This window comes from Propithecus coquereli, unplaced genomic scaffold (genome assembly GCF_000956105.1).
Source record: "Propithecus coquereli isolate 6110/MARCELLA unplaced genomic scaffold, Pcoq_1.0 Scaffold444, whole genome shotgun sequence".
NCBI classification, from domain to species: Eukaryota; Metazoa; Chordata; class Mammalia; order Primates; family Indriidae; genus Propithecus; species Propithecus coquereli.
Window position 1 is genome coordinate 142,512 of NW_012150219.1, and position 13,760 is coordinate 156,271.

A 13,760-nucleotide genomic window follows, 5' to 3' on the forward strand; every position below is an offset into this window, starting at 1 on the left:
GGCCCGAGGTCACCGAGCTCGTTAGTGGTGGGGCCGGGATGCTCCTCACCTCCACTGAGGATGGCACTGCCAGGGCAGGAGGAGGGTTCACATTGCCGTCACCTCTGACACCCACTGTGCCCTGCACAGAGCTGGACATGGCCACGCAGGAGACACCTGGTGAACAATGGGCAACAATAACAGTGACATTCATCCTCACCAACCCTGCGCCAGTCCCTTCTAAGAACTACACACAGACTAATTCATCTAATTCTCACATCAACCCTGTGAGGTGAGAGCTAATATTGTCACCATGTGACAAAGGAGAAACTGAGGCACCTACAAGTTAAGTCATTTGCCCAAGGTTGTGGGCTGATGAGTGGCTGAGCCAGGATTCGAATCCAGATAATCTGATTCCAGAGCCCTGCTTGTACATGCTGTCAACACACACATACGCGTGCATGTGCATGAACATGTTGGTGCACACATACATGCATGAATCCACGTGTGCACACACACACGCATGTGCATGCACACACAAGATCAGGGAATTCTAGCCTGCGGAGTAAAGGGTTTTGCTGCTAGGCACACAGCTTGTAAGAGACAGAATCAGAATTTAATGACAGCCAGTCGCTGTGGCACCTCCTGTTTGGAATGGAATAAAGCAGCCCACCAAGTGCTGACACCGCCGAGGTCAGGATTCCATGCTACCCTGGTCCCTGCTTGTACGTGATCACGAACCAAAGAGCAGAGACTCAGTCACTCACTTTCAGTGCTAAGCAATCTCACAGCTCTTGCAGACGACGCTCCGAATAGGCCGAAGGTCAGCACTCCTCTCGCAGGGGCATTTGCTCCCTGCGGGCCCCTCATCTGTGACATGGGGCTGATATGATAGTGTCCCCCCACCCCACCAGGTGGTTTGGAGGATGAAAGATAAGTCCTGTGACGTGCTTAGAGCCATGCTTGGCACGCAGTAAGTGCTCAATAAGTGTTTGCTGACACTGCAAATGTCCTGTGCATAAGCAACCCTCCCACCCCCACCCCGGCTCCCCAGAACCAGAGAGATCCTGCGTGCCCTCCGTAAATGAGAGCCACGGCTGAAGTCATTGTTGCAAAGCGACGTCGTTCCAAGCGCCCAAATGAGCCTCAACCAGAAAACCATCTGGGTCTTTGTTTCGCTGTGCTGGGCTGATAGGGTCCAAGGTCACGTGATTTTTTTCTTTTCTTTGCCTGTTTCTGCTCTGTATGGATCAACAACAGTGATAACTGCCGTGCCTGGGTTTTGTGTTTTAACAATTTTAATAAAGCACAGGAAATTGAACGGCTCAGGGACTCGGCGTCAGAGGGGTGAGTCGTCACTGTCGACAGACCAAGTGGAAGGGGGAGATTCAAGGGCAGGAAAGGAAGGGCCCGGGGTGGGAATGGAGTGATCGATGGGCTTCAACAGCCTGAATTAAATTAGACGTTGTCAGTGCTTTCCTCACGTCAGAAGTTTCCAGTTAGAGAAGGGATGGGCCCCTCCAAGCACTGAGCTGAAAATGAGGAATCCAGTTCTTTCCATCCCCAGTTAGAACAAACCCGAGTCCTTCGTCCCACAGCTGCACGGGCCCAGCTATTCCCAGAACACCCACGTGGCTGAGCCCACCTCTCCACCTTGAACTTGCCGTTCCTTCTGCTCAGACCTCACACGCCCGCCTCTTCCTTCACACTCGGCTCTCAGCCCCAACGGGGCTCAGAGGGGCCTCCGCCCATGTGATCTAAGGGGGCCCACCCAGCTGTCCCCACCTTCTGCTGCCCTGTTGCATTTTCTTCATAGCTCTCATCACTATTTTAAAAATTTGGGGTGTGTTCCAGGAAGGCAGGATCTATCTTTTCCATTCGCCTCTCTCTCCCAAACACCTAGAACACACTGGGCACATAGTGTAGATGCCCAATCAATCCTTGTCAGGTGAACGAATGAATGAATGACTTGGTCACTACCTCTTTGGTGCCAAGTCAATCTTTATGAGCGAATCATTTTGCCCTGGAATTGCTGAGTGTTTTTCCTTACAGCCCATGTGAACCCTCATCTTGCTGGACACTTGACCCAACTGGCACCAGCAAAGCCGCACAGCTATGCCTGGATTTTGTGCTTTAATGATTTTAATAATGCACAGGAAATTAAACAGCTCAAGGACTCGGCGTCAGCTGCCCATTCTCTGCCCAACACCCTGGCAGCCCTGGGCCTGCCAGTATGGGGTCACAGGAAACAGTGTGGGACCACGCCCAGCTCTTCTTGCCCGGCTGCCTTGGCATCAGGCAGATTCAGTCTTAGGCAACAAGCTGTCCCCTCCTTCCCCTCTGTGTCAACACATCCCCTCCTCACACCAGGACTGAAAGTCCATCCTGTCCACGAAGCCAGGGAAGTGGAAAATTTTTCCCAGCACTGTTCCTGGTGCCTAGAAAGACCCTGGTGACATTTTCTACTTTTCCTTACCGAATGAACTGAGGACCAAAGCCCAAGCACACATGCTCAGCCATCGCCTCTTGGTGCCTTGAACATAAATCTTCGATTCTGGTTTCTCTCTTGCAGCCTGTGCTAGACTGAGAGCTCCCTGAAGGCAGGGGCTGTGCTGTGTGCATCTCTGTGTCTCCCTCTCGGGAGGCAGGACTCAGAAGACATCGCAGATGTGATGTCACGTGATGTTATGCGAGAGGGACGTCAAAAGCCAACCGTCATCTAGAAAGTTTGGTCACTCTAGGGATATCCCACACAGAACAATCGCTTTTTCTTCAGCTGCAGATCTTGAGTCTTGCGATTTTTTGTTATGAAATATTTCAAGCCTACAGAAAAATAGAATGAACACCCGCGATCCCCTCAGCCAGCTCTGTGAAAACTTATCATACTTTATTCATTTCAGATATTTTTCTTTCAAATAAAACATTCAGAGTGATTAACACTCCTCAGCCCCTCCACTCTGCCCCACCTGGTGTCTGTCACTCCCGTGCAGGACTTTGTGGTTTGCTACATATATGTGCCTGTAAACATTGTGTGGTTGATATGTTTAAACCATGCATGAACAGCGCGTAACTTTCTGCAGCTTGCTTCGTTATTTAAACTGAACTACCACAAAGCAGTCACTGGATGTGTGTGTAATAATCAAACAAGAGCAGACAAGCTACATAGTGACAGGATGTGACAAGTTTTAATAGTAGGGAGCAGAATGAAGTGGGTGCCAGGATCAGATGCGAGCTGGGGAAGTGCTATTTGAGAAGGAGACATTTGAGCAGAGATCTAAACGCAGTCAGGGTGCAGGTCTGGCACAGGGTGGCCAACCTGTCCAAGTTTGCCAGGGACCTTCCCAACAGCGACAGTCTTGGGTCCCCAAAAGCCCCTCGGACTCAGGCAAACCAGGACTACCTTGGGAAAGCAGCCAGAGGAAGGAACCCCGAGTAGAAAGAAGCTGAGGTGGAGCAAGTTTGGCTGGGTGGGGCGGGGAGGGTGGGGGGAGCAGAAGACGTCCGAGGGGTACACCAGGGGGCGCAGGCAGGTGCACACACAGTGTACAGGGGCTGACGCACGAGTTAGCCACCATTGCGAATTCAAATTTCACTCCTTGCAATGTTTTAATAATTAAAAAAATGTATCACATAGGGAAATTGACTCTTTTTTGGTGTCCATTTTCTATGACTTTTAACACATGAAGAGATTCATTTAACTACCACCAAAATCAGGATGCGGAACGGCTACATCACCCCCTCAAAAAAATTCCCTCGTGTCATCCCTTTCATAAACCCCTGGAAATGACTGATCTGTTTCTGTCACTACAGTTTTGTCCTTCCGAGAATGTCAAATAAATGGAATCATAAAGTAGGTAACTTTGGGGACGGGCTCTGTCACACAGCATAATGCCTTTGAGCCTCACCCCAACCGCTGCACGTGGCAATAGCTGAGTAGCATGCCGTGGTATGGATGCACCCCAATCTGTTCATCCGCTTACCACTGGGGGACATGGGGGCTGTTTTGAGCTTTGGGATGTTGTATGTTTGGGTTATTTTTGAGAATTTCACAGCAATGATGTTCTGGATATGGTAATGACCTGCAGGAAAGTGCTTTAGACGGAAGCTCTGCTTCATCCTAGCAATCCATCCCTCACTGATTAGGACATAAGGATTCCAGGGAGGAGACTCCTTCCCCCACCTCCTGATGGCAGCCCCTAATTTGCCAGGATGTTCACTGTAAACAACAGAGGACAAAATCTTTCCAATCCCTAGTTCTAGCTCTAATACATAAGTTAGGTAATAGTTTCTGCCCTTTCCTTGTAAACAGAACAGAGCTATTTTAAAAATAATAATTAATTTCATTGTGTAAGGAACCTTAAAATGAGAACAAAATCCAAAGATCAAAGATGGTCCCTTCCATTCCAAGTAGCCCGATGAGACTATCTAGAAACCAGGCCACCCTCCCTCTCACCCTACGGTCCAGATGGAAGGAATCGTGCTCACAAAGGAGCCCGCGGGCTCGCACCGCCGAGACGGTGGTCTGCTCTGTTCACGAGCTTAGCCCGTCGAGGCCTGTTGAGTTTGGTTTTGTTTAAGGTTTAACAGGATTTCGTACTTAGCGGTGGTCTCTTTGGATTTTCTCCTTCTTTTTCCTTTTGATGCTTAAGAATCCCCCCATGACACCAGATAAACAACCGTGGCTGAGAAGACTAGAATGACACAGGATGTAATTCCCTTTCACATAAATGCTGAAGCGTGTCACCCCTGGTGTTGCGACTTTGCCGATGCAAGAGCCAATAAATGAAGATTTGTTTAAAAAAGATAGAGCCTTGGTGACGTATAAGTAGAGTGTGGACTTAAGGACCCCCTCCTTAGGTTGGTGCTTTAAATCCTAAACACCCACAGGGAACATTTGTACCACGAGAGTGACTTGTGTTTAGCCAAGGACGCCACTACAGCCCTGCAGATGAGTGAACGGGAGCCAGGTCGCCTTAGATTTATAAATCTTAGTTTCTCCTTTAACGCAGTGATCTATGACGGACATCATACTCTCCTGGGGGCATTTGGGGTATTTGTGAGGAGGGTTTCGGTCGTGTTTTGATTGGGGGACACTGGCATTTATTCAATAGGAGTCCAGAGACACTAGAACTCTGCCACATTTGGAACAGTCCCCCACAACAAAGTCCCATGACTTTTCAAGGACCCTTAGAATAGTTCATGAGCCTAGAAACTAACTCCATTTGACGTAAAACCCCGAGTGTCTGTTGCACCTTTTAAAATGCATCAAATAGACTAGCCTTTCCTCTATGTCTGCACACGCCACTCTTCCTTTCTCCCCAGCCGCCCGGGCAGAGGCTGCGAGCGGCCTGCTCTCCGATGCAGTCTCGTCCGCGACAGCAGCCACGGACACGCCCCTGCTTCCGCAGGGTGTCCAGTGTAGCTACGCCCAATCCTTTGCACATATTTATTAGTTTATTTTATATAATTTATTATTTTTATATAAGCATTATTTTATAATGAACTAGTTTCCTTTTCTTTTCCCTTTATATTACATTAGGGCATCACCCTGATTTGTTTTTAAGTTACAGATATAGGTAAATTATATTATTTATGAATTCCATTTCAGAACAGTAAGGAGTCATCATAAAATAATCATCGTAAAATATGGTCGAGTCTGGCAGGGCTGAGAACCACTGCTCCCATGGGATTCTGCTGTGGGTATTTGCTGAGACACAGAATCAGCATTTCTGGTTTTTCCAGTAACAGCATCCTGATTTTGCTTTGGGGACTATTTCCCCCCTTAGACCCAGTCTTGATGGCCCACCTGCCTCAGTTCCCCTTCTAGCTCTTTCCATTCTTCCCACACAGTCTTTTCTGTTTAATTCCTAGGTAAAGGCAGCCCCTTGTCCCCCAGAGTTCTCCCCTTCTCTCCGACAGTGGGTTTTATTTAGCTGGGTACTTGGTCTCCCAGGCTAAAGACTACATTTCCCTGTCTCCCCTGCGGCTGGATGTGCCATGTGACCAAGTTATGGCCAAAAGTATGCAAGGAGAAGTGAGAGATGCAACCTCCAGATTGTAGGGCTGTACCTTTGAAGACAAGAGGCAGCTGGGCTTCCCGCTGGCTGGACTCTGGGTGTGGTAGGGAGGCTTCTTGGAGCTTGCTGTCCAAGGTCACAGCCTAGGGACGGCAAAGCAACACAGACGGAGCTGAGGTCCCCGCTCATGGAGCCACCACAGCAGAGACATAAACTTCTATCTTAACATACTGTTATTTTGCATGTGGCAGAGGGTGAGCTGATCACAAACCCATTTCCTCTTCTTCCTGAATTCACATGGAGACCACATGGCCCAGCCTCCTCCACAGACAGGCACAGCTGTGGAATGTAAGCGTAAGTGGTACATGCTTCAGGTCTCCCAGAGTGGAGATGAACGCTCCCAGAGTCACCGTGAGAGCCACAGCTGAAGGCGGCAGAGCTACAGCAGAGAAGGATCCTGGGTCCCCAAACCGCAGAGGAACCCCCCAAACCAGGAACACTCACTTCAACTATCAGAGGAACAAGAAACAAACTTTCGTTTGGTTAAGCCACTGAAATTTTAGGGTTTGTTCAATTCCTTGCATGACCTCAATGAATTCAAGTTTCTGTCCCAGAAGCTAAATCCGCATCCTAATCCAAGAGCCCTGACTACACAAAAGAAAAAGATCTAGGTCTTACTGAAATTTCTTCATAAAATATTCATAAATTAAGCCCTATAAAACTGAAACCAACAATTAATTTGGCAGAAAGACACCTGTCAGTCATCCGTTTGCATCACAAATACCCGCTGAGCTCTGATGTGGGCACAGCAGTGAGAAAATGGAGAATGAGCCTGTAGATTCCTGCTCTCCTGGGGGTGAGAGGAAGACAGGCCATGAATAGGTTAATGCTACAGGGATTTTTATGGAAGAAGGTGTGTGTGTATTGAGTTTTTGTAAAACATCAGATTCCGAGGTCTTCCACTGGGTAAAATGATGAATGTTTTTGTCAACAACAATCTCCCGATTTTTCTTATCTGTCATTCTGTAAGCAGTTCCAGATTCTCTGGTTTTCCAGAGGCAGGGCGTCCTGGTTCAGCGAAGTTGTTTGCATTGACATTTTTAATCCACCAGAGACCCCGTGCCAATGAGCGTGAGAAAGGGTCTTCTCAAAGCACAGGTAATGTATGCAAAAAAAGCATATTCCACTTCTATTCTGTGTTAGTTCATTTTGAGGCTCCTCCAGTGGAACCGACCCACAGTGAACACGGACGAGCAAATGAGTGATGGGACTGAGCCACTTGCTCCCTGGGTAGTGTCCTCAGACATGCATAGTCACAAACGTAACTACTAGCTAGCAAGACTTCCGTGTGCACCCTAACTCATTTCGTGAACCACCAGTGGCCGCTGACCACAATTTTGGAAGCATCATCCCAGCCCCAGATGCCTCCCATAGGAGGGCTGTGGGTGCAGCCCCCTAGTGCCAGAGGCTGCACCCACCCAGGACCACATCCAGATTCGGGGCTCCTTCCCCTTCTGGCCTGACCCGTCCCTCCTGTTGTCTCAGTTCAGGGCTCTAGTCCTGACAGCCACCCTCTTAGCTGGAGATGCCGAGGCAACTAGCATTCTGCATTCCTCCTGGATTTGCATAATCAGGCATATTTAGCGCCCTTGCTCCTTGCCATAATTACTGACTTTGTCTGCGTTCCAAACTTTCCAACTCCCTGCACGTCTCTTCTCCTCCTACTTTTTTTTTTTTTGAGACAGGGTCTTGTTCTGTCATCCAGGCTAGAGTGCAATGGAATCATCATAGCTCACTGCAACCTCGAACTCCTATGCCCAACGATCCTCCTGCCTCAGCCTCTCTAGGAGCTGGGACTATAGGCATGCGCCATCACACCTGGCTAGTTTGTCTATTTTTTGTCGAGACAGGGGTCTCTCTCTTGCTCAGGCTGGTCTCAAACTCCCAGCCTCAGGCAATCCTCCTCCCTCAGCCTCTCGTAGTGCTAGGATTACAGATGTGAGCCACTGTGCCCAGCCTCCCTCCTACATTTTTAAGGTGGTTATTACAGATACTGCAGACCCTGGCTTTCCCAGACATGAATCTGGCTACAGAAATGCAAAAGGATCAATGCCCCTCCTTGATGTAGTCATTTATGCCTCTAAAATTAGGGGCACCAACATAGTTAGTCACTTGGCAGGAGGGGGAGGCCCACAGTGCTTTCTGTATAAGCATTTGCTCAAAAAAAAAAAAAAAAAAAAGGCACAAGACCCTTATTGTCCCCTGCGAGTCAGCCTGAACACCGTGGCCAGGATTCCATGGCAGCTAAGTCAGAGCAGTTTGCAAGGGACGGTGATCCTATTGGCTGCAGAAAAGACGGGTGTGCAAATTCTCTAAATTGGAGTTTTTCACCTTTTTTTTTTACTGTGATCCACAGTTAGAGATATGTTTTATCAGACATGGCGTAAACACAGTTGTGTACTCACACACACACACACACACACACACACACACACACACACACAGAGCAGGAAACAATAGCTGCCCTTACTACATTTAGGCACAGCGGTGTTTTCTATTGCGTGCTATCCTACTCAATTCTGGTATATTCCATGCCATTTCATAGTTTTAAATGCTGGTTGTGACCAGTTGAATTGATTTCATGACCCACTAATGGGTGGCAAGCGTGGTTTGAGAACTGTGCGGTATGATAGCGCCGTTCTTTGAAAGATAAGCCCTCCAGGTGTCCCACCCGAAGAGACCCCTGGAGGCAAATCAAGCACTTTCCTCTGGAAGCCTCGTATCAGAGCATTGTGGAAGAATAGGTTTTTTTCAGTGAAAAACTCCCATGTCCCCAGAGATGGAATCAGCAAAATCCCCAAGAAATGACTTGGTTTTTTAAAAAAATACCTATTGAGAAAAAAGGGGAGAATATTTTAGCCTTGTGCTGTCCAGTACAGCAGCCACAAGCCACATGTGGCTACAGAGCACTTCAGACGTGGCTAGTCCAAATTGAGATGTTCTGGAAATGTAAAATACATACCTGCTTTTGAAGACTTAGTATGAATAAATACTGTAAAATACCTACTTTAATAATTTTACTGTCACATGTTACATTTTAAAATGGCACTTTGGATATATTGGGTTAAATAAAATATATCATGAAAATTAGTTTTACTTATTTCTTTTTACTCTTACTCGGAAATTTTAAATGGCCTTTAATTTTTGTTGAACGGCACTCTTATAGGCCAATAATCCAAAGAGACCAGCGAAAAAAATTATGAGACGATCGGGGAAATTTGAAAACTAGGTGTTTGAGGATGTGAAAGATTGTTAGCTATTTTTATGTATGATAGTTATGTTCCCAAAGATTCCTTGTCTTTTAGAAATATTTACGGATGGGAAGATATCATATTTGGGATTTGCTTCGAAATCACCAAATGAGGGCACAAAACCCAAGGAGGGGTGGTTGTAGATGAAACAAGTTTGGCTGCAGGTGTTGAGGCTGGGGGATGGGTATATGAGCTTCATTCCAGCATTCCTTTTATTTTCGTGCACGTTCAAAAATTTCCAAAATGTGAAATAAAATCGTTAAAAGACTAGAAAAATGTACTACATTAAAAATCATAAACAAAATCAAAGCAAATCCCAAACACACGGCATATGTGACCAATGTGGCAAGTAGTGTTTGTAACGGTGGACCCCAGAGTAGGACGGCCTGGTTTCAGATCCAGACTTTACCACTTTTTGCTGTGTGACCTTGGGCAGGTTACTTACCCTCTCTGTGCTGCAATATCCTCCTTTGTGAGCGGGGATAACAGTATCTACATGAGAGGAGTATTAGTTTCCTATGGCTGCTATAACAGGCTGCCACCAACTACTTACTGGCTTAAAACAACAGGTATTTATTATCTTACAGTTCTAGAGGTCAGAAGTCAAAGCAGGTCCACAGGGCTGTGTTCCTTCTAGAGCAGTGTTCCCCAATCTTTTTGGCACCAGGGACGAGTTTCACAGAAGACAATTTTCCACTGACCAGGGGCAGGTGGGGGGCAGGGATGGTTTCAGAATGATTCAAGCAAGCACATTACATTTATTGTGCACTTTATTTCTACTATTATTAAATTGTAACATATAATCAAATAATTATACAAACCTCTCTGCTGATGATAATCTGTATTTGCCGCCACTCTCCAGTGCTAGCATCACTGTCTCAGCTCCACCTCAGATCATCAGGTGTTAGATCCTCATAAGAATGCGCAACCTAGATCCCTCGCATGCGCAGTTTACAGTAGGGTTCACACTCCCATGAGAATCTAATGCCACTGCTGATCTGACGGGAGGCAGAGCTCAAGCAGTGATACCAGCAATGGGGAGCGGCTGTAAACAGATGAAGCTTCACTCGCCTGCCCCTCACCTCCTGCTCTGTAGCCCAGTTCCTAGCAGGCCACAGACTGGTACCGGTCCACAGGCCAGGGATGGGGGACCACAGTTCTAGAGGTTCTCAGGAAGCATCTGTTTCCTTACTTTTCCAGCTTCCGGAGACAGGCTGTATTTCTTGGCTCCTGGCTTGTGGTCCCTTATTCCATCTTCAAAGCCAGCAGCATAGAATCTTCTCTTCCCTCTGACTTCCCGCCGCCCCCTCTTGTGATTACATTGGGCCCACCGAGACAATAAAGGACAATCTCCCTGCCTAAAATCCTTAATTTAATTGCATATACAAAGTTTCTTTTTCCATTTGAAATAACACATTTACAAGTTTTGGAAATCAGAACGTGCACATCTTTGGGGAGACATTCTTCCTCCTACCATATTGCAGTTGATGTGAGGATTGAATATGTTGAGCACTTACAGGTATACCTGGCACCTATGTAATCATTAAGTATTAACTATTAATATTATGATGATATTATCATTATTGTTATGTAGTATTTATAAATCAATTTTTAAAATATTGAACCCACCAGAAAAAAATGTTGCAGCCAGGTGTGGTTTGTAAGTGAAGAAGTATCCATAGAATCTTTCTTAGAAGAAACCTGTTGTGTGTCCTTTGTCCCCTTTCAACATCATCTCCTTCTCTCTCCTGCCAGGGGGCAGTGGGTGTAATGGCTGGAGCTGGGGCTACCATTTTGTACCGCAAAGTGATGCAAGGAATGGAGGCCACTCGTGGCAGAAGAACAAAAATGATGAAATGTGGCTCCCCGAGGGCTTGGTAGAGCACAGCTCCACACCCGGGCTTGGACCGCCCCCGGCCAGCCTGTCACGGGAGATAAAAGTAAATTTATGTTGTGCTTAAGCTCCTGTTGTCTGGGGCCTGGGTCATTCACCACAGAATGTAATCTTACTAATACTTTAATTTTAATCTCTTTCTCATAAATCATGAAGGATGTCAAATGCACCAAGAGCCACAAAATGAAATAAGAAAACAGTCTGTGTCTGGACACCCGGAGGGCTTCATGGTTCCCTTTTTAATATACGGAACCGAGAAGGGAGCCAAGGCAATCATCCCAGCTTGTCCCAACTGGGGTTTCATTTATTTCTTCCTTTTTTATCATCTTTTTAAATCTCATGATCCTTGATGCAAGAAAAACAACATGAAAAGAAGATTGAACACAGGCTATAAAGCCATGTGCGGTAGGAAATGACAAGTTCAGGGGGAAAGTGCTCTGTGACCTCTTTGGCCCCCACACCCTTCCCTCCCCGCCTTGGCCTCTGTCTTTCCAGGTCTGTCCCCACGAGAGCTCCTCTGAGCTACCTTCCCTGGCCCCCAAGAGAGAATGATCCTACCTCTGTCATCCAGCGTCCTCTGTTCCGCTGCAAACATGTTGCTGTGGGCACTGTGTTTTCCTTCCCAGAATGCATTCCCCCTTCGTCCAACATCTTTGGGGCTCCCCCTCTCCTCCTTTCCCAATCCACGTGATCAGGAGGTGCATTTTCCCTAGCCCTAAAAAGGAAAGGCTGTCTCTGTGTCATAGTCACAGTGACTGAGTCAGTGGCCATCACAGGATCCAAACTGGTCCAATCAGGGTAAATCTTGAGACTTTTATGGAAGATAGCAGAAAAGATTTGTGGGGAGTGCCAGGCTTATCCCAAGGCAGCTCATGCAAACCTGAAGGGAAAGCCGGAAGTTTCCAGAGTTTCTGAGAACAAGGGAGACAACTGAGGCTAATGGCATTAGTTGAGTCCCTGGATCCAGCCATGCCTGAAGCCACTGTGACTGCCTATGCCCATACTTTAATATTTCTTTAAATTCCTCATCTGTTGAAAAAACTCTGACCTAGGTTTCCTGTCACTTGCAGTAGAAAGAGTCATACCAATGGCCTTAATCCAGATCTCCCCAAAGCCTCCCTGAGACAAGAATTTGAGTGTAGTCGGTTCATCTGGGAAGGGATGTCCGGAAGCACTAGTATGGGCACAGCAAAAGCAGGAAAGGAATCAGTAGAGTGAGTCCGTGAGCAGGTTCTGGCCTGGGCAGCGAGGGCTTCGTCCCGCTGGGGACCTCTTGAAGAGCTGGGCTATTTGTCCCTAACTCCTGTCTCTTGTTGGTTGTAGAATATTCCCCAGGGTGAGAACTGCCCGGCCCGGGCCCCCGCACAGGCCGAGCACAGTCCAGCAGCCAGAGAAAGCCCCCGACCCAGAGTTGCAGGGCTTGCTACAGCAAGCTGTGGGGCACACGGGAGCTGGGGTCTAAGGACCAGGTGCCGGCAGCCTCTGTCACACTGACCCTGTGGGTGGTGCAGTGTGAGTCTGGAGTCGTCAAAGCCACCCTTGGCTTTAGTGTCACTCGCCCCCACCCCCCCCACCCCCGCCGAGTATCTGCTGACTAAATGGACGCATCAAATCCATCTTTGGTTTTGTTTCCTCCTGGATGGCGGGGGGAATACTTCCTGGGCGGGAACCACAGGGCTGCAGCGCCTGAACGGCCCCTGTGAAGCCGCAGGTGTCCGAGCCGCCCTTGGTTAAAGGTCACGGCAGCGCAGTTGGAGCGGCGGGTTAGTGCGCAGTGAGGGGCGCAGATGGACCGGAGCACCGAGGGTTTCTCCTGCTCTTCGGAACAGAAGGCGGCTTTGTTTAAGGAAAGCTCGGGAAGCCACCAGAAGTTCAGGCTGCTCCTTTTCAATCCCTCCCTTTGCTTTTTCCTTCACGAATCAAAACAGGAAATCGTCCCCCCAGCCAGGGCTGTGAGAATGACAAGGCTCTGCGGGCAGAGTGGGTGAGGGAAGGCTTCGAGGCAGCAGAGCCTCCCTCGGGGACTGTCATATCTGCTGGACGCTACCCTTGAAAATAAACCCCCTATGCCAAATATTCAGCCCCCAAAAACCAATAAATGAAGGAAGGTAATTACCGTGTTAGCGCAGGATCACTTACTCTCGACCTGCAGAATTTTGAGTGTCGTTTAGTCCAACCCCCAATTCACTCAGTCGACAAATAGCTGCTGAGCACCTACTGTGTGCCAAGTGCAGAGACCAAGCACCATGGAACCTACATCCCAACAGCAGCCAACGCCTACGCAGTGCTCACCATGTGCCATGAGGAGCTGTTCTGAGTTCCGGTGCGTGAGGTTTTAGTTCCTTGCACGTGCTTTGAGGACTCTGTCTGGGAGGAGAAAAGACCCATTTAATACTGTGTTCAATTCACTTGGCATCCTGACCAGTTCAGCCCCCACACACACCGGAAACTGCTTAGACACTGCCCAAGGTGGTGACGATATCTCTGTGACTGCACAGGTGTGTGGCGTCGCCAACAGCCTAGCCAGCGTCCCCCACCTTCATGCTCTCTGCTAGGAGT